Consider the following 22,698-nt stretch of genomic DNA (forward strand, 5'->3'; position numbering starts at 1 on the left):
GGAATGCTTGGGTTGTGCAGTCAGTTAAGTGTCCAACTCTTGGTTTCAGCTTGGGTTGTGATCTAGGGGTCATGTCTTGGGATTGTGAGATTGAGACCTACATCAGGCTCAGCGCTGAGTGCAGAGTCTGCTTGGGATTCTCTCTCCCTCTCCCTCTGCCCCCCCCCCTCAAATAAATAAATCTTTAAAAGAAAGAAGGAAAGGAAGGAATGAAGGAAGGAAGGAAGGAAGGAAATGAGGACATTTCTTGTTCCGTGGTATGTAAGAAATGCATATGAATATGATATTTAAAAACATCATTAGAATATTTTTTTACCATATGCATCTTTTATCTACTACCCAACAGCCACAAACTTGAAAATTGACACTTTGAATTTGAAAATATATAGAATTTGACAGTAACAGCAAATGTTTCTTCTAATGATAAGTACCTAACACTTTACTTAGCTAGCTTAGTTTTCCACAAAATTTCTAAATTGAAATACAGCTTGCTTTGTTTATCTTCTCCAACTAGACTGTACATGCCTCAAGGCCAATTACTGTGTCATAGTTGTTTATATCCATCACAGGCTGTAAAGAAAATACTTTATACGAAATATGTGCATATTTTTTTTAATAAAGGCATGAATACAGAGTGTGCGAACATCTCTAGTTCGGTCTGGATGCCTCAAATAACAAGAACATGGCAATCTTATCACTTCGGCCATTTTAATGCCTCATCAAATTACCTCTGCCATGTTGATTGTGTGATCTGCAAGGCACAATTAGAGCTATTGTAATTTATTTCATTTATATTCCACCTTGTTTATAGAAAAGGCACCAAAATTGCTCTGTTCACTGTAGCACCCCGGGTTGTTTTTTTTTTTTTTAATTCTAACCATTTTCTTTTCTTTTTTTTTTAAGATTTTTTTTATTTATTCATTTGAGAAAGAGAGAGAGAGCATGAGCAAAGGGGAGGGTCAGAGGGAGAAGCAGACTCCCCACCGAGCAGGGAGCCAGATCCAAGCCTCGATTCTGGGACCCTGGGATCATGACCTGAGCCGAAGGCAGACAGACGCCTAACTGACTGAGCTAAACTGGCACCCCTAATCCTAACCATTTTCAACGTGCTGTGCCACGTATGTCTAGTTTTTCTTTCATAGTGTCATGTTTTGGTAAAACTTTCTTTGCTTCTGTAAGTGTATTGATCTCACTTAACTATGTCATACCATCTTTGTTGTAAAAATATGTCACAAGGCATAGTCCTTAATATTTCTAACTATATTTTATTTTATTTTTTAAAGATTTTATTTATTTGAGAGAGAGCACAAGCAGAGGGAGGGGCAGAGGCAGAGGGAGAAGCAGGCTCCCCACTGAGCAGGGAGCCCGATGCGGGGCTCGATCCCAGGACCCTGAGATCATGACCAAAGGCAAATGCTTAACTGACTGAGCCACCCAGGCATGCCTCTAACTATATTTTAACAAAGGGAATTGGTTTCCTGGCATGTAGCTAGCCAGGTCTTTAAAAGATGACTCTATCTTTTTTCCATTTCTTAACAATCATATAGATGACCGTTCAGAGAAGCTAATATTTAGCTATAAAAGCTAACATTCATTCATGCTTACTATCTTCCTGGCACTATGCTTGGCTCTTTAACTGCTTTTGTCTTATTTATTTTTTTATTTAAAAATTTAACTATATGCACATATAATTTTGTATAAATTTGTAGGTGTGCTGATCCCATAGGTGGTGGGAAGAGTGTGAGGGTAGGGGAGCTTCCCCTTCAGCTGAAGGCAAGAGAGAGGAAGTTAGGAAACCACTTAAAGAGTGTAGTATGTGTCTCCTGCAGTTTGGGGGACCCAGAAGGCTGGTGTCAGAATTATCCCTGAAAAATCTAAGGGATGAGAACTTAGAGGAAGTGGTCAATGGTTGTCGTTTGGGAAGTAGCTGCCCTTTTAGAGTGTGTCACAGTGCCAAGAGCTGTGATGTTTCCCAAGGACCAGATCTAGGTGGATAACGTTGGGAGAAAGTCATCCTGGCGGGGTCTTAGTTCCCGTCCGAGGGGAAGCCTCAGAAGCAGAAGGCCAAAAGTGGATACCTCGGGGTATGGAAGAAATCACAAAAGACTAGCTGGACTAGAGTTTGCGATACCCAGTAGCAGTAGTGGTAGTGCTGGTGACAGGGTTTGCAAAATCACCCCAACACCTTCTAGGAGAGGAAAAACCAGGTTTACACATCTGCCAAGTCTAAAAGGAGCCCGTAGCATCCAGCATCAGTTAAGTAAGAATTTTTCTACCCGCTTTCCTCTCCTTCCTCTCTGCTGTCCAGTTTGGCGAGCTCTAAAATGGTGGGAGGAGCCGCAGAAGGGTAACGGAAGGGAAGAGAAGCGATTCATACTCTCTTCCCTGACTTCTGCCTTCCCTGACTGCAGGCTGCCCTGGGTGCTGCAGATCTGAGCCAGATGTGGGGAGGAGAAGCCTAAAATATAAATGAAGTCCATAATTTTTTTAAAAATATTTTATTTATTTATTTAGAGAGAGAGAGGGAGCATGGCGGGGAGGGGCAGAGGGAGAGGGAGAGAAAGTCTTAAGCAGACTCCCAGCTGAGCACGGATTCCCATCCCCAACCTGGGCTGGATCTCTCGACCCTGAGATCACGATCTGAGCTGAAACCAAAAGCTGGTGGCTTAACCGACCGCACCACCCAGGCACCCTTGAAGTCCATAATTTTGATTATTACATGGAAATGGAATTTTTTTTTTTGGTCTGCTCCCATACATTTTTTAAATTTATTTTTTAAATTGAGACATAATTGACGTAACATTGTGCTAGTTTCCGGTATACAACATAATGATCCAATATATGTATACATTGCAAAATGATCACCGCAGTAAGTCTAGTTAACATCTATCACCACCATAGTTACAAACTTTTTTTCTTGTGGTGAGATCTACTTCTGTCAACAAAAGTTTATTGCTCTCAACAAGGAAAATAATCTCTAAGCAGTACCAAGTGGCTTCCGTCATTTCCCTGTTTTTCCTTCAAACTCAACATCTGCCATAAAAGAAAAGTCACTTTTTGTCCTTTCCTTCTTCCCTTAATAGAAATGTACTTTGTTAAGTTAGAAATCTAAATTGTATACTAGCTTTTAAATAATTTAGTATGCTGTTTTCTATTATATGAATTTAGGCAGAAAATGTAGATTTGTAGTTTATTTTTATTTAAAGATCATAAACCATTTTATTTTTTTTGTTGTGCTTCTCTGTTCTTCCAAGCTATCTACATGGGGCCCATATTAAATCATCAGAAAAATAAGGTACTATAATTTTTTTACCCTGCCTCTTCCTCAAGCTATGTCATCTATTCTTTCTTTTGCTGCTAGACTTGGAAAAGGAGCCCACACCCATTACTTTCACTTTTTCACTGCCCACTCACTGTAATCCTTCCAATTCTAGTTCACCTCTCTAATGAAACTGCTCTTCAAAGGCCACTGTTGTCCAGTCTTAAGCCTCAAAGGCTCTTTCTTAGGTTTTATCTTTATGGATCACATTTGTGACAGTGCTTAGTAAACAATCAGTTCTGAATGCATTTTAGTTCTATTCCCACAAGGATTTGTTCAATGGTACTGATTAAATTAATAAATACATAGTATTCTTTATCTGCATAAAAGATTGCATTGAATGAAAACTTAAGCAGTCCAGTTGCATCTGGTTTACCTACTGCTAATACAACACAATGAATTACCAAAGTCTTTTTCACTCATACCCAGGGTAGGGAACCAAATATTTTAGAAATTCAACTCTCCTTTGTTGTTGTTCATTGCTATGCTTAGTAATATAATTATTTATCTAAAATATAAGATAAATAAGTTCTGGGGATGTAATGTACATCTTGGTGACTATCTAACAATATGATATTGTACTTTAAAAGTTTCCAAGAGAGCAGATCTTAAAATTTCTCATCACAAGAAAAAAGGTTGTAACTATGTGAGTTGATACATGTTAACTAAATTTAACTGTGGTGATCATTTCACAATATATACATATATCAAATCTTTATGTTGTACACCTAAAAGGAATAGTTATATGTCAATTACACCTCAATGAAGCTGGAAAAGATATAGTTTCCTGGCAGGAAAATGACTAGATCAGCTTGGGAATAAGCGGTGGGATCCCTGTCCTTGCTCTATGAGAGCTTGTTTGGAGGTTCTAGCAGGGGAGCGCAGCTACTCGTATACCCTTGACCGAAGAACGGTCCTCTCCTCTATCGGGGAAGGTCGTCCTCTTCGACCGAGCGCGCAGCTTCGGGAGGGACGCACATGGAGCGGTGAGGGAGGAAGGGGACACCCGCCTAGCCAGCCAGATCAGCCGAATCAACCCTGGCGATCAATGGGGTGACAGATGTCGCAGCCAGATCGCCCTCACATCCCCCTGTCCTTGCTCTATGAGAAATCAAGCTAGCAGCCAAATGAAACTTAGAGAGGGGAATATAAGAAGCTGTTCATTGAATTAAGTTGTCTCCAGATCACAAGCCACTGGTCTCTTGTCTCAGTTTTTATTCTTTATCCTTCCCCCAAGTTTATTGCCTGGAATGGCCTCTGGTGAGAGAATCTGCATCTATTCCCTAATTTTGAATGCCCCATTCTTTACCAGCTCTTCCCCCCAACCCAACAACCTGGATCACTGTTTCCAATTTCCTGCACTGGCAGCCCTTGGGCACTCCTACCTGATGCTGCAAGAGGAGGTAAAACTTGTTAAACCCTGGGCAGGAAATAGCCTCAGCTCTGTTATCTGAATTTAGGCTTATGGGAATGAAACCAACCAATATTTATTAAATGCCTACTTTGTGCCAGACATTTGAAAAATAACAGCTTTATTGAGATATGTCACATGCCATAAAATTCACACTTTTCATTTCATTTTATTTTATTTATTTGGGTTTTTGCTATTTATTTATGACAAATATTCCACATCTGTGATCCTCTCCAGTCAGAAGTTCTTTGAAATGATGTTATTGGCCTTGGCTAGTAGGAGGATGGAGTTGTCTGATTCACCCATCCTGGTAATGGCCCCACAGATAGCTTAGGTTTTAAACTGGCTGTTGAACCTGTCTGTCACCTTGTCAACCACGCCACCTTCATCTGAATGGACACGTGGTCCCTGGCACCAATGTTGCAGTAGCTGGCCAAGCATTTCTGCTGCAGGTATAGGTCCACAAACTCGCCAACATTGCTTTGCATGTGGAGAGCGCACCAGCTGCCACCGCAAATTTACCCTTCTAAAGTGTACAATTTGGTACGGTTTAGTATATTCCTAGAGTTGTACGATCATCACCATGATCTAATTTTAGCATATTTCATCACCCCAAAAAGAAACCTCATACTCATTAGCATACACTTACCATTCTCCCTTCCCTGGAAACCACTCCTCCATTTTCTGTTTATATGAATTTGCCTATTCTGGACATTTCATGTAAATGGAGTAATATATAGCCTTTTGTGTCTGGCTTCTTTAACTTAGCCTGATATTTCTAATGTTCATCTGTGTTGTGTGTATCAGTAATTCATTTCTTTTTATAGCATAGTAATATTCCATTGTGTGGATAGATCACATTTGTATATGGATTCATTAGTTAATGGACAATTGGGTTGCTTCCACTTTTTAGCTATTATGATTACTGCTACACTGAACATTTGTGTACAGATTTTTCTGTGGACATAAGTTTTCACTTCTCTTCAGTGTATATCTAGGAATGAAAATACTGATTGGTATAGTAACTATATTTAACTTTTGAGGAATTGCCAAACTGTTTTCTAAAGTGGCTACACCATTTTATAATTTACCAGCATGGTATGAACCTTCCAATTTCCTCATATCCTTGCCAATAGTTGTTATTGTCCATCTTTTTTATTATAGCCTTCCTAGTGAGTGTGAAATGGTATCTTGTGGTCTTGATTTGCCTCTGCTGATGACGAATGATGTTAAACATCAACATGTGCTTGTTGTGCTTGTTGACCATTTATTTGTCTTTTTCGGAGAAATTTCCATTCAAGTCCTTTGCCAATTCCTTAATTGTGTTATTTGTCTTTTTGTTGTTGAGTTGTAAATGTTCTTTATATATTTTTGGATACTAGGCCTTTATTAGATATGTGATTTGTAAGTCACATATTTGTAAATACTTTCTCCCATTCTTTAGGTTGTCTTCCCACTTTCTTGATGGTGTTATTTGAAGCACAAAAGTTTTTCATTTTGATGTCAAGTTTATCTATTTGTTCTTTTCTTGCTTGTGCTTTTGGTATCATATCTGAGAAACCATTGCCTAATCCAAGGTCATGAAGATTTACTTCTATGCTTTTTTCCTAATAGTTTTATAGTTTTAGTTCTTACATTTAGGTCTATGATCCATTTTGAATTAATTTTTATATATTTGTGAGGGAGGGGTCTAACTTTATTCTGTTGAACATGGATATCCATTCGTCCCAGCATCATTTCTTAAAATGATGATCCTTTCCCATTGAATTATTTGGACCCTTGTTGAAAATCAATTGACCATAAATAGATGTGTGGTTTTTTTTTTCTGGACCTTAATTCTATATCATTGATCTGTGTGCCTGTCTTTATACCACAAATACATTGTCTTCACTTGTGTAGCTGTGTAATAAGTTCTGAAAATGGAAAGTGTGAATCCTTCAACTTTGTGCTTTTTTTCAAGATTATTTTGGCTACTCGGGATTCCTTGTATTTCCATATGAATTTTAAGCTCAGCTTGTCAATTTCTGTAAAAAAAACTAGCTGGGGCGCCTGGGTGGCTCAGTTGGTTGAGTGACTGCCTTCAGCTTGGGTCATGATCCTGGAGTCCCGGGATTGAGTCCTACATCGGGCTCCCTGCTCAGCAGGGAGTCTGCTTCTCCCTCTGACCCTCTTCCCTCTCATGCTCTCTATCTCTCATTCTCTCTCTCTCGAATAAATAAATAAAATCTTTAAAAAAAAACTAGCTGGGATTTTGATAGTGACTGTGTTGAATCTGTAGATCACTCTGGGGAAGAGTATTGCCATTTTGATAATGTTAAGTCTTCCAATTCATTAATGTGAGATGTCTCTCCATTTATTTAGATTTTATTTAATTTCTTTCAATAATGCTTTATAATTTCCATTGTACAAGTCTTGCTCTTTTGTTAAATTTATTCCTAAGTATTAAATCCCTTTTAATGCTATTGTAAATGGAATTATTTTCTTAATTTCCATTTCAGATTGTTCATTGCTAGTATATAGAAATATAATTGATTTTTCTATGTTGATCTTGTGGTCTGCAAATTTGCTGAATTCTTTTCTTAGTTCTAATAGCACATTGTGTGAATTCCTTAGCATTTTCTATGTACAAGATTGTGTACAAATATACAAGTTTTATATTTTCCAAATTTCCTTCTGCTACTGATTTCTAATTTTATTCCATTGTTGTTGGAGAACACACTTTGTATGATTCCAATCCTCTTAAATTTAAGGTTTGTTTTATGGCCTAACATACAATCTTTCCTTGAGAATGTTTCCTGTGCACTTTAGAAGAATGTGCACTCTCTTTTTTTTCCCTTATAGTTAACATCAGTGTGTGTGTGTGTGTGTGTGTGTGTGTGTGTGTGTGTGTGTGTGTTATAGAAGAAAGATAAGGGCAGATAACAAAGCTCTTGGTTCTTAGCAATAAGAATTCAGATTGCAAGCAAGATATCCAAGTATTTAAATAATCACTAGTTTGTGTAAGAACAGAAAACTGCTACAGTCCAGCCAAAGTCAGTAGAAAGAAGAATTCTATACTAACTCATGAAGACAAAGGTTATAGATGTGAAGGAGGAACAGTGGTTTAATTTGGATCTGGATGTTGTATGGCATGGCACATACCAAAAATTGCTTTTCTGGAGTGAAATACCTGAGATTTATTTCTAGAGTGAAATATACTGGATTTTGAACCTCCAGAAACATCGTCTAAGATGATATTAGAGGTATGAGTAAAGGGGGTAATATTCTTCAGATCCATCACAACTGTCAGAATGTAAACAACTTGCATATGATTAAATAATAATGCTTACAAGTGGTCAGTGCTTGGCTAAGATTGAGGATGATATGAAAGCCTTATAATTTTGTCTGATTGGGGAACTCATTTTCTTTTTATTTTTCTTTTTTTAAGATTTTATTTATTAAGAGAGAGACAGTGAGAGAGCATGAGAGGGGGGAGGGTCAGAGGGAGAAGCAGACTCCCCACTGAGCAAGGAGCCCGATGCGGGACTCGATCCTAGGACTCCAGGATCATGACCTGAGCTGAAGGCTGTTGCTTAACCAACTAAGCCACCCAGGTTCCCCGGGGGACCCATTTTCAATTCTGACTGTAACCAGGAAGTGATACTTTTGATCCAGGGGAATGTCGTCTATAACATGTTGTGTATAACTAGGGTAGGGTTGCCTGATATAATACTATAACCCTCCAACCTCACATGCTCCTCTTCCTGCCACATACCATGTTCTGGTACTCTCAGTAGGTGATGGGACCCACTTCTGAACACCAGAACCTTCTCATGTTTCAGAAAGCAGGCCAGAAGGACAGGAATTTTGCAAGAAGAACTTCTGTGCCAAGGAGAGGGGAGAGGGCAAGAAAGCCAGGACTCCTGCCACTGAGAAATGGAAACTGGCTTAGTTTTTCATTTGTTTCTGCATGGGGGGAAGATGATACAGAAGAGCCAACTAAGACAAGCTTTGTAAGTATAAAAAGAGAGAATTCATGCTGTGCACGTGTGTGTGTGTGTGTGTGTGTGTGTGTGACCTTACTGCATCATATCATCATATGATGAGCACTATGGCAGGTGGTCCTAAAAGACTCCTAGAATTTGGCCAATCAGTCTTTTCATGGCATAGGGAAACTAGTGAAGCATGGCTTTCCTGAGAGGCCTTCTCCCCAGCTGCTCAATCAATGTTTTATCTTTTATACACTTTTTGCCTTAGATATTGTCTTGAATGAACATAAAGTGCCTCTCCTCCCCAGGACTTTGTTGTATAAACTTGGGAATGGTAAACATAGATGCCTTCCTAGAAATACAAAGCCATACAATCACACAGCTGGAAGAAACCTCTGATAGCTTCTAATGAAAACCAATGGTCTCATCAGGTCTGGAGATAAGGAGCCTCAGGCCCAGAGAAGTTACATTATTTCCACAAGGGCATCCAGATACTTAATGGTAGGAACAAGGGTACGGTTTACTGTAGCAGAAGTAGAGCTGCCTACCATTCAGTATTTTATTACAAGTAAGAACTATATAAACCACTCACACCCTAGCTCAGCTGGCTCATAAATACAATACCAAGAAGGAATAAACTAAACTAAAAGTCAAAAGGAACGAAAGTGTCCTCAAATGGCATTGCAGAACCAGTCTATTTTCATGACATAGCTCTCTCATCTTTATCTGAATTGGTATTTAACTTGCAAAACTGTCTCTATGTTATCCTAAGAAGGGTAAAATTCCCAAGGGCTTCTGTAATGTGCAGCATGCCTAGACAGAAGTAAGCTAGGGGTGCCTGGGTGGCTCAGTCGGTTAAGTATCTGACTCTTGATTTCAGCTCAGCTAATTATCTCAGGGTTGTGGGGTCAAGCCCCATGTCGAGCTCTATGCTGGGTGTGGAGCCTGCTTGGGATTCTCTCTCTCCCTCTGCCCTGCCCCCTTAAAAAAAAGAAAAAGAAAGAAAGAAAGAAGCTATTTTAAGAGAGGATTTTGTTAACAATGCTGTTTATCTGTTTCTTTCTTCCAGTCTGGATATTGGAATCATTATTATAAAACCCAGGTCAGGCCCACCTAGCCCAGTGAAGGCTAGTTAACTCAGGATTTTATGAAACTGTGGGAAATGTGTTGAAAATGACTACTACTATAACACTGGAATGAGAACCAGCTTCCTTTTAATATATTTTAAAATACATAGCAGAACTGAAAACACCATAAAGCAATGGTTAACTTTTTGGACCTTTTTGAGAACCTGATGAACATTATTGGTAGGCCTTCCAGAAAATGTTATATATACAAGAAATTTTAGTTATAGTTCACAGAAGTAACATAGACCCCAAAGTCTATCAATGAACCCAAGATAAGGACCATGCCATATAATTACTTCTGATATAATCTTTCAGGGCCTCCTTCAGCCATGTTGGTTAAGGTCCAGTCTGCAGAGCTTCTTGCATCTCCTTCCTGCATGACCACATTCTTTTTTTGTGATGTCACTCTCTAGTTCCAGGGGCCTTCATATTTCTCATTACTCTCTATATTTGTAAAAACTCAAACTTCCTCTTAAGAACTACCATTATGGGTGTGTTGCTTCCGCTCTGAGAAGTATTACAAAATTCTGTCCGCCAATTTTACTTGTCAATACTAAGAATGATTTTGGTTCTTTCTTTGACCCTGTTCTCTTCTCTTTGTCTGTCTAATTTTTAATGGCTCCATATTCCCTCCTGTTGGGGAAGAGGGGAGTTATATGTTGTGAATGTATGCTGTATATAATTAAGGTGCTCATGTAATTTATAATCAAAATTGGTATACTTTGAGAGGAAAAAAAGTGCTATCAGTAACCTCCTGGACTCCCAGAACTGTCCTGGCAAACCAGGCCATCTGGCGCCACTAGTCTGAAACTGAAGTGCTGCTTGGTTTTCCACTGCTCTTGATGGGGCATATATCTCCTTCAAGGATCTTGCGAGGAATAGCTGGAACTAGAAAGTAAAGAAGGCTCCAAGGTGAATATAGGCTCCATAGAGCTAGAACCCAGTGTAGTCCTTCTAATATACGCAGGACAAAGATTTGTGACTTTGTGACTCATCAGTGGTTATTGAAGCTACTTTGCCATTAGCCTGCCTGATATGTTAACCCCTGGTGTTGATGCTACAGGTACAGCAGGCATAGGAACTAACCTGTGAATTTTTGTTGTTGTTCCTATTTCTTATTTCCTATTCCTGGGAAATTCAGTTCTACTATGTAATTCATGGGCCAGAGATCTCAATGGATGTGAATGATTAGTGGGTATGAAATGGTCAAACAAGAATACACCAGGGCTGCAGTAACTAGGCTCTACATTGGACATTAGCACTTAAACTATCCAAAACAAACATAGGGCAAACCAGAGAGCTGACAGCAGAGCACAGAGCACTCAAGAAGCAACTACTGCTTGAGCCAGGGAGCATAGACTCAGTGCAGGACTCAGATGGAAAGAGAGTTGGAGCTGGGGCACCTGGGTGGCTCAATTGGTTAAGTGACTGCCTTCGGCTCAGGTCATAATCCTGGCGTCCTGGGATTGAGTCCCACATCAGGCTCCCCCTGCTCTGCCGGGAGTCTGCATCTCCCTCTGCTTCTGCCTGCCACTCCCCCTGCTTGTGCTTTCTCTCTCTCTCTCTCTCTGTCAAATAAATAAATAAAATCTTTAAAAACAGAGAGAGAGGCAGGGAACTGAAGAAAATATTGGTAGACATCATCAGAGAGTCACCTTCAGCAATTCAGTGACAATGATTCTCTGCTTAAAAGAAAGTTTGGGCATTTGTAAATTCAAGGAGAAAAATACTGTAACCGGTATGAAGAACATTACATGAAGAAGTAACTGTATGGGGGACAAAACCAGATATGATGAAGGGAATGGCAGAATCCTGACAAAATAGGAGAGGAAGAATCTGGGCTAAGCCAGATGAGGACAGAAATGATTCCTCTAACCACCCCAGCTAAGGTATTGCCCTGAGAATCTATATCACATTTCCACAAAAGCTTGTATATAATTTGTTAAGTATATCCATAGTTAACACTCTTTCAGTCATGCTCAACCAATAATTTTGATAGCAAGTACGGATTTGAATACTGCCTGCAGATCATCAGGACTAGCTGGACTTTGAATAATGGTTAAACTCAGAATTCTCAGAGCCTAAAAACTAGGGATAGGGATCCCTAGTATATCCCTAGTATATAGGGATAGAAAACAGCTAAGTGATTGCAGGGGCTGGGGGAGGATGGGAGAAGAGGTTGACTACTAAGCAGTCATGCATAATTTGGGGAATGATAGAACTGCTTTATATCTTGATTGTTGGGGTGGATGTGAACTCTAGGCATAGCAGGTGGATATGTAACTCTAAGCATAGCAAAATTCATAGAAGAGTACATCACAAAGAATGAATTATACTGTATGTAGATTTTAAAATATATAAGAGATTTAAAAATAAAGGAATCCAGGACTTTGTAGGTAAAACCAGATAAACAGCCTCCCCTCCAGTTCCCTCCTTGCCACCCTAAATTGTTGCTTTAACAAGTTTCTATCTTTCTGATGGATACAAAGATATATTTGTCTTTCCATACGCTGACCTGTTTGTAGGCCCAAATGACACAGTAGGAATAGAACATGGAATAGTTAGATGGAACATGTAACTTGAAGCATCAAGAATTCCCTTACAGAGCCTCCTAGTACTGATATTTCTTGATGTTTGCACTAACGGCATAGGAGGACAGGTATGGAAGTAAGGAAAGTGACGTATGAACAAAGTGCTGAAAGATGTGTGGAAGTGAACCATGTCAAACTCTAAGGAAGGGTGCAGCAGGTGCAAAAGCAGTGGGCACATGCTTTAGGTTTGAAAATTGGCAGGAACACCAGTGTGGACAGAGAGGAGTGGGGAACATCCAGATCGTGTGGAGTCTGATAGGCGTTAATACGAAGTGGTTTTAGTTTAAGTATGGCTAGAAGCCATTGAGCCTAAGTAGAGGAATCATCGGGTCTGATGTGTATTGTTAAAAGATGACTGTGGTTACTATACAGAGAATAGACATTTGGGGGTAAGTATGGAAGCAAAAAAGCCATTGCAACTGCATAGATAAAGCTTAGGAATGCTTTAGTATGGAAGGAGTAGATGAGAGGGAGAGCTTTGCCCTTTTGCCTGGCCAGAACTCCATCTCTGGCTCATCATTGCAATGATACACTTGATATTATCTTAGGATTCCTTATTCTCCTGGGCCTTAAATAGACATTGTAGTACATACAGAAATGCTTCTAGACAACTTGAAACCTAGCTGGAGTTGGACCGTAGGCATTTTTTGTGACTTCAAAGCACATAATTCTATGATTTTCTCTAGCAAGGTTCAGAAGCTCAGGTGTATGAATGAAGAAGGGAGATGATTTAATTAATCAAGAGTCAAGGTTTTGCCAGATATGTGTAAGACATAAACAAAGGGGCCAAAATAATATTACCATAATTTACACTAAACTATTAATATCTTAGTCCAGTACATAATCCTATTACAAAAGAATACCACATGATAAAGAGAGGAGGATGTGAAGAAGATAAGAGGACAGTAAATAAGAATGGTAAAGAAAAATGGGATGAGGGATGATAAAGAGAGGGTGGAGAGAAGGAGCACATGAAGAATGTCAGAGTACTATCTAACAAAAATAATGAATGGTGCAGCTTCAGGGGTTTTAGGAGAGTAGTCCTTCCCAGTAGTCCTCACATTATAGTGTTACACATCTATAATTTACCTTAGAATAGTTCATTATGGACAGTATGATTTTTAATTTTAATTTACACCCCAGGCAAGCTAATTAACATTGAGTTGGGTAGATGCACATCAATAGTGTACACAAAAAACAAATACCAAACAAACAAAGCAAACTCATTTCACAGGCGGCATTCCTAATATCTTTAATCAGCGCAGAGGGTTTGTTAGCATAGGCATGTTAGAGATGATTTTTCATTGGTAAAATAAGTAGAATTCAAGACATATGGATTGGCTAGGAATACCGTACTAGCCCTTCCGCAGTTACAGGGACAGGATATATAAACCTGGTGAACCCATTAGTTTCCACCTCTTGGAATGGTACTCTAGGCTTAGAATTCCAATTCGTTCTGTATACAAGCCACTTAAGGATTTTGTGGCTTGGCTTTGACTAGATTAGCTCAGTCATGTTGCATTTGCCTTGAGCAAATCTTTCATGCAAGTTACTTGCTCAAGTGCTTAAAAGGACAGAAAGCTGGGGCTTTAGAAAGCTTACCACTCAGGTTGTGTGAATATTTTTACTGCTGCTTGCTAATAAAAACGTGTAAGTGTGGCAGAATTTGACCTAGAACTTAATTGCAATATTAAAACCACATGATAAATTGTAGAGGAAGAGACTGATAACCTCCACCAACCTCTAACCATCAGAAGGTTGCAGTAGAGCCTAAAATCAGGAATAATCATACTGGCTTAAGTCATTTTGGAAATACACTAGGTAAAACAGTTTATTTTATAAGGTCTTTGGCTCTTTGGTAGAAGAGTATGTGATCTCTCCTTCTAACAAAATGCTAATCCTGAAAGGAAACTTAAAATCCTGTAGTCTGCTTCTTCATGTTACACATGGAGAAATTAAGACTCAGAAAGATTGTACATTCTCACGGTTAATGCTCAAAGCTAGTTGGTGGTGAAGACAGAACTGTTTTGGGTCTTATGACCCAGAAGTCTCATTGCCACATTAGTAGAGTAAATTCCAAACCAAAACACATGAGGTATGTGATCTAAAAGGTTTGACATGACTTATGGGGATGATGGGACAGAAGACGGGATTCCAAAGTTTTTAGCGAAACACCCGCATTGCTTTTAGCTATTCTACCTCTCTCTTCTTATGGATTTTCCCACTTCTGTGATTCTGTATTTTCTTTTTTTTTTTTTTAAGATTTTATTTATTTATTTGACAGACAGCGAGAGAGGGAACACACGCAGGGGGAGTGGAGGAGGGAGAAGCAGGCTTCCCGCCGAGCAGGGAGCCCGATGCGGGGCTCGATCCCAGGACCCTGGAATCATGACCTGAGCCACCCAGGCGCCCCTGATTCTGTATTTTCTAATCTCCTTTAACCATACTAGGAAGTTGCTCACTAGCAAAATTGGGGGATCCAACAGTATTACACATTGGCTTTCTTCCCATGTCAGCACTCTCTCAAAATATAGGTCACGGAAGAACTGTATTTCCTTTTGTTTTAAGGATGCATAATGTATTTTCCTATTTCACCAAACTGACCACTATTGATATCTCTGGCTTACATGTAAGATATTTCAAATGTTGGAAAAATATATAAAACAAGACCATTTCATGGTCTGACTACAGCCAGTGTTAATAATGGCAGCTTTTGTTTTTTTATTATGTTATGTTAATCACCATACATTACATCATTAGTTTTTGATGTAGTGTTCCATGATTCATTGTTTGCGTATAACACCCAGTGCTCCATGCAGTACGTGCCCTCCTTAATACCCATCACCAGGCTAACCCATCCCTCCACCCTCTCCCCTCTGGAACCCTCAGTTTGTTTCTCAGAGTCCACAGTCTCTCATGGTTCGTCTTCCCCTCCGATTTCCCCCCTTCATTTTTCCCTTCCTGCTATCTTCTTCTTCTTTTTTTCTTTTAACATATAATGTATTATTTGTTTCAGAGGTACAGGTCTGTGATTCAACAGTCTTACACAATTCACAGTGCTCACCATAGCACATACCCTCCCCAGTGAATAATGGCAGTTTTTAAATCAACATTTTTTGGACCCAAATTTAGTGATTTATCTAGAACCCTAAACTTTCTCCACCTCTGTGTTTTGTGAGTGTGCACTGCCCATTGGTACGAGGTGCCACCATGATCCCTTCACTCATATCTGAAGGTCTAGGAATGAACATAGAGTCCCAAATAATCCAACACACCAGGTATCATTACTGAGAAACTATAAATGGTTCCCTGATAGCCACATAATTTAATGAATTAGATTAAAAAAATAGAGACTCTCCAAGTTAAAAGGGGTGTTAAAAATCCTTGAAGCCAGGGGCCCCTGGGTGGCTCAGTCAGTTAAGCAGCTGCCTTCAGCTCAGGTCATGATCCCAGGGTCCTGGGATCGAGCCCCGCATCGGGCTCCCTGCTCAGCGGGAAGCCTGCTTCTCCCTCTGTCTGCCACTTCCCCTGCTTGTGCTTTCTCTCTCTGTGTCAAATAAATAAATAAAATATTAAAAAAAAATCCTTGAAGCCAAGGGGTCATCCAGCCTTTGCTTATGCAATGTCACTTGTCACTGATAAAATGCTCTTTTCCCAGAGAACATTTATTCCAATTTTGGGTAACTTGAACTGCTAGAAAGTTCTTTTTTTTTTTAAGATTTTATTTATTTGACAGAGAGAGACACAGCGAGAGAGAGAACACAAGCAGGGGGTGTGGGAGAGGGAGAAGCAGGCTTCCTGCCGAGCCGGGAGCCCGACGTGGGACTCAATCCCAGGACTCCGGGATCATGACCTGAGCTGAAGGCAGACACTTAACAACTGAGCCACCCAGGCGCCCCTAGAAAGTTCTTTTTGAAAGAAATCCTTCTCCTTGTGACTTCCACCCACTAGCCTCTTTTTCTATGGCTTCTTTGGTGTTGTGATGAATACATGAATTTTTTCTTTTACCTATTAGCCCTTTTGATATTTCAAAGTAGTTTCCATGCTCCCCAATCACAGCATTAAAACAAAAACTTAAAGACAAATATCTTTATTGAAGAACACAGAATGAACTCTTATCTTTTCTTCTGATTATGTTATTAGACATCTGATTTATAAAACATCTGATGTTGGGGCACCTGGGTGGCTCAGTCGGTTAAGCGTCCTATCCTTAAGATCATGATCTCAGGGTTGTGAGATGGAGCCCCAAGCCCTGGGTTGGCTCCACATTCAGCATGGAGTCTGTTTAGGGTTCTCTCCCTACCCCGCCCCCAACTCTGCCACTCTCCCCACTCGGTTTCTCTCTCTAAAATAAATAAATACAGTATTTAAAAAAAACAAAACAAAAAAACAAAAAAAATCTGATGTTAAATGTTTTTTAAGCTTTTATTAACTTATTACATAAGTAATCAGTTTTAAATAGAACTATTTGAAAATTACAAATATCACAGTTTGAGTGTGCCCAGAAACAGAAAAGGATTTGAATGCAAGCAGATTATTTGGGAAATGCAGACTATCTTAGGGTAACGGGGAAGTAATACAAGGAAGAGAATCTGGCCAAGGAAGGGTGTGTTTTAAGCCAGCTATCACAGTAGGAAACTAGAGAGAAATTTCATGGAGAACCCCCGGAAAACACTGCAAAATAAATGCCTCAAAATTATGCTACCTCAGGGATGAGGTACTACCTCAGCATTTTTAGCCTGCTTACAAGCAAACTGTTTTCTGCGGGTCTGGAATAAAAAGCTTTCAGGCACAGAGGAAGCCATTAGAAGAAATTGGCTGGAGTACTGCCTGAGACACCGACAGCATCTGGGATAATAAACAAAATAATGAAAATTATAATTATTAATGATTAACATTTTGATGTACTTCCATTTGGAATTTTTCCTGTATGTATATTTACCTGAATATAAATTATCATAAAAATGTCACTCTGTGATATTAATTTGCAGACTGCTTTGACACTTAGTAATACCATATATCACATCTCTCTATGTCAATAAGTATAAATCTACTCATGTCATCACTAATGATGATATACTATACCATAATTTATTTAATTAATTCCCTGGTTGGACATTTAGATTGGTTCCAGGTTTTTGCCACTCTTAAGGGAAATGCTTTATTTCAGTTTCGTTGAACAATGAATTTATTTTTGGTCCAGTTGCCGCTTGACTATATGTTTATTATGATAATGCTTACGAGATATAAACAGTGTGGGAAAAAGTGTTGTGTATTCAAGTGCCAATGATTCATGCTTGCTTTGCAGTTCAGAAATATTACTTAATACAGGTCAGTTTGAATTCAAAATACTGTAATGTATCTTATTATACACAAGATATCTGATTATATCACAAGATACATCCACACAGGTTACAGAGATTCAGTTTTATGTATGTCATTTAACACCACTATCACAACTTAGGACCCATTGTGTTATATTTATGAATATTGATTTGGATTTTAGCTGAGTACTTCCAGCCCAGAGCCATCATGGCTTCCCAGATGCAGTTATATAGTTGAAGCACTTTCTTTTTTCCTTAGAGTACTTGTTACTTGTTGGTTTACAGCAGTACCAAATTATGCATCATACCCCCATGATCTCAACTTGTTCAGTGGGTGTGATATTTTCTTAGGTGAAGATTCCTGGGAAACATACAGAGATAAAGATTTGTATGCAGGAGGTTTAATAGGGAGTAGTCTCAGAAACACTCTAAGAAACATAACCTCACCTCATCTAGATTCTGTTTACTCTTTTTTTCCTGGAGAAATTTATAAGAAGGTTAGTGGGAAAAATTCCAAATCCTGACATTACATTTCAACCTGACTTTCATCATTTAGCTCCTCTTGCACACATTCTGTATCCCCTTGACATTCAGCTAGCCCTTCTGTTGGGTGTGGTGGCTTATGTGGTGGGGCTATCCAGACTCTCATCCTTGAGGGATCTGAGCCTCTGGCTGCCATGTCTGTTTTAGGCCATGAATGTTGCATTTGTCCTTTTGCCCTCAAAATTGGTTAGGCAAGTTATCAAGAGACATTCCAGTGGATCAGCTAAATAGTCTTCCTTTCCTGCATTGTGTAACAGTTAGTTCTACCTCATCCAAGCCAATTACCCAGCTAATATGGGGAGTCTTTTTCTTGTCTGCTAGCCTCTTGGCAAAAGGAATCTGAAATGACCAGGTGGTATCTTAAAGTTTAATGAGATTCTTATTACTCTGTCCCTTTCTGGAAGCATATCCTTTTATGCACACTGGAAACTCTAGGCCTGCAGAGCATGTAGTTGCAGTGACAGGAAGCACTTGGAGTGCTACTGAGAAAGGCTACTCCTACTTCCATAACCTTGGATTCTCCTGTTTGAAAAATATCACCATAAAATGGTCATTGATTCAGGGTGTCAAGCTCATCCTGAAGGATAATCCCCTATCCTCACATGATGCTGTGCTTTCAAAAGTCTATTCCACCCATCAGGCCTGCAGGGTTTGGGTGGTACAGCATGTGATTAAAAAAAGCAACAACAGGGAATCCTATGGTCATGGGTCTGCCACCACATCTCATTTGTAAAATAGCTCGCTTGGTCTGAGAAAGTGAACTCTTATATAATGGTAGTGGCCGAGGCACTTTGGGCAGAGAAATTAAACCCATACCTGAGATAGACATCAATATTTAATTTGGATGGCATGTCTCAGCAAACCCCAGACCACTGGATCCCTAAAAACTTTACTGGCATGGATAGGCTTGAATTTTCATAGGATTTGTCTCTTGTAGTTGGATGTGCATGTGTCTTATCAAGGTGTTTGTAGTACTTGCCCATTTCTTAGTCATTAAGTGTAGCTAACTTGATATTGCTAATGTCATAGAACAGTATAATCTGTGGGATGTCCAGATAGTCCAGGTATTTTCCACTATGTAATAACAGAGTGTAGGAGAGTTAACTTAGCTCTGGGGCAAGACTATTAATGTACTGTTGTCTTTCCAGTGTGAAGGCAAACTGCTTATGCTCTTCCTGCCTGTTAGATATTGAAAACAACATTTGCCACATTAATAGCTTCATACTTCTTATCAGGGGCTGTGTTAATCTGCTAACAAAGATATCACATCCATCACAGTAGCTACAATGGAGGGTTACTACTAGTTAAGTTTGAGATATTATCCACTTTGTGGTTTAGAGGCCAGACTGGACAATTACATAGGATTGTGATGGATACTGCCAAGTTTGTATAATTCGTCTTTGAAGATGTTAATAATTGCTGCCATTCCCCCTTGAAGCAGTGTTGTTTTTGATTTTACAATCTTTCAAGGGTAGGAAAGGCAGTTCCCAAGGTTTCCATTTGGCCTTTTCTATTATAATGGGTCTTTTTTCATGGGTCAGGAAACCAATGTGAGAGTAGAACTGTCAATTGGCAGAGCCAATTGCTGAGTATATCCATTCCAATTATGTGTTTAGGTACCAGAGAAATGACCATTAGGTCATTCTATACTTACTTTTAATTTTGGAACTAATAGACTCACTGTGAGATGGAATTGGGTCAAGACTCCACTTATTACCTAATCTCCTTCCTTATTTTAACAGAAGTGTCATGATAACACTTTGGGTCATTGCGTATTCAACTCTGTGTTCATTCAGACCTTGCATCCAACATCCCTCAAAAACTCCTATGCTGTCCTTTTCCTCAGTTTATAATTACCCAAGGAAAGTCTTTTTGGGGAAGGACTGGGGAAATCACTATTGCATACATTCGCTATCATATTACGGTCTTCTTCCTCAAGGGAACTGGCCTCTCTTTTAAATGATGTGTTCTAAGTCTGACAATTGCCTCAGGTCTGGAAATTAGACAAAAGGATTATATCGTCCCACTGGGGCAGGTGACCTCAATCTTTTGCTCATCCAGTGATATATATCATTGATTGTTGTATATATTAAGCAACACCCTTGTTGAATCCCTATCTGTCTTACTCCTGGACACATGTTCTGTTAATCATCTCCATAGATCACCATGGGTCAGACTCTTCTGGCTGCCTTTCTATCCTCACTGCCCAAGAGAATTACGCCTACCTTGCTTCTGACAGTTAAGTACTTCTACCTGGCCTCTACTATTCCAAGATCATATCATTGCTATTAAAGAGCCTATTCTGTTACAGATTCTTTTACTGTCAGCCCCTTCTAATAGGGCTTCTCCCTACTGCCGCTGGCCACCCTCACCAATGCATTTCTTATTATCTTGGTAAATGGAATGTCCTCAGGGCCATAAAGGAACATAATTAGCTGTTGAATTTTTTCCACTTCATTTAACACAGGCCACTGCTTTTTCCAAGCTTCTAAGAGCCATGCCAGCAACTTATAAGAACTGGATGTCAAGATCTTTGCCAGAGTGTTAAACCAAATGTCATGGAAGAGTGTTTCTATATCAACAAACTTTGCCTTATTCTGCTTTATATTTTGCTCCCCTTGATTCAGCATCTTTAGGACCAACTTCCTTGCAAACAATCCTGATTCTTGCTGCTGCATGTTATTAAGGTGCTCATTGTAGCTCACCTCTCTGTTGCCTTGGCAGACCTGACAATCCCCAGTTATGCTGAGATTTGACTTTAGTTATTGGTCTGGTTGCCAGGTGGGCAGATCCTTAGAAGGGCAAGCATTGTCTTGTAAGCCACCTGCATGTTTGAAACATCTGCATATTATTCAAGCAAAGCAGCACTCATCTTCTGACAAGAGTGAGTGGGACATTTCTGCAGGCTCAAAGAGTTTAGACATACCAGGGGTTCAAAGTTCTGATCTGGATCCACCCAGAATCCTTAACCTAGGTCTCAGGGTCTCATTCCTTCCATCTCAGGGCCCTGACTTTGGCACAGGAAATTTTCTAGGATTGAAAATGCAATATTTTTAAAAATTCTGCTACTCTTAAGATTAGGTCCTAAGCTAATGAGGACTTCTTTAAATGCCTAGTATGGTCTTTAGTATTCACACTTTGCTTTAAATTGATGAGTGATCATCTTTAGCCTATCATTTTTTTTCACTTTAAAGTTCTGATGTTGTTCAGCAACAGCTATGCATTTCCACAATCTTTTTAATTACTACTTCCCCCATACTTCTCAAATGCCAGAAACTGTACAAGTCAATGAATCCCCTTTCAGATCCCATCCCAGTTAGCCACAATTGAAAAGCCGTGATGATTTTACTGCTTCAGCATAATAAGAGCTATCCACACTCCGCTTGCCAGCAGCAGTGAGGTCCTCACTGGCAGCAGGTGGCCCAAATACTGAATACCATCCTTATAGACTGCTTCCTAGCCCATTTCTAATACCAATGTGTCATGGGTGGTGTTTTTTAGAAGCAGAATCTGAGACAGAAATTCAGGTGCAGGTGATTAATGAAGGAGTGCTCTTCAGGAAAAGCCTAAAACAGATGGAAGGAAGCAGGATAGGGAAGGGGAAAGACTGTGCAGTGACGTGATCTCAGGTTAAATCTGACTTTTGCCTGAACGAAAGTGAGCCTTCTGGGGTACAAATTATACTGAGAGTTTTCTCAATTTGAGGCCAGGGGGCCAGACCTTTAGACTCCTGTATCAGTCATTTATTAGCACCCCCACCACTCCCACACAAACCTGGAACATCTTTTTCTTATTTTAAGCAATGACTAGCCAGCTGGAAAACTTTCTTTTTAATAAGTGGGTTCAGACTCTTTCTGATGTTTCCTTTCCTCCAAGATTTCCTGATTAATTTTATGTGCCAAAAACAAAAATCTGGAGTCTCTTAAATATTCCCACTGGCCACAGTCTGATAATACGAGCGGCAAAATAACAATATTAATAATCATTATTTTTTTAAGAATTGAAGAAAAAGGTGTCTGTGAAAGGTCATGAGTGGATAAGAATATGCAAAGGAGGAAAACAATCATAAAGTATATAAAAAGGTAATCCTAAGAACAAAAATGTTGACTTTGAAAGGAGATTTTAGGGGTGCCTGGGTGGCTCAGATGGTTAAGCATCCGGCTCTTGATTTCAGCTCAGGTCAGGATCTCAGGGTCATGAGATGGAGCCCTGGTTGGGCTCCATGCTCAGCAGGGAGTATCTTGAGATTCTCTCTCCTTCTCCCTCTCCCTCTAGTGCTCTCCCTGCTCTCCCTCTCTCTCAAATAAATAAATAAATCTTTAAAAAAGACAATTATATTCTAAACAGGAGAGTGGAGAGGGATGTAAAGATAGCCAAGTTTCTGTACTTTACTTAAACTGGTAAATGATGATACC

General features: G+C 39.5%; 1 pseudogene; it reads right to left on the minus strand.

Moving 5' to 3' along the window:
- Positions 1–4,967: 4,967 nt before the first annotated feature.
- On the minus strand, positions 4,968–5,218 carry LOC113910249 (annotated as a pseudogene).
- Positions 5,219–22,698: the final 17,480 nt, after the last annotated feature.

The sequence above is a fragment of the Zalophus californianus genome, chromosome 6, assembly GCF_009762305.2.
Source record: "Zalophus californianus isolate mZalCal1 chromosome 6, mZalCal1.pri.v2, whole genome shotgun sequence".
Lineage (NCBI taxonomy): Eukaryota > Metazoa > Chordata > Mammalia > Carnivora > Otariidae > Zalophus > Zalophus californianus.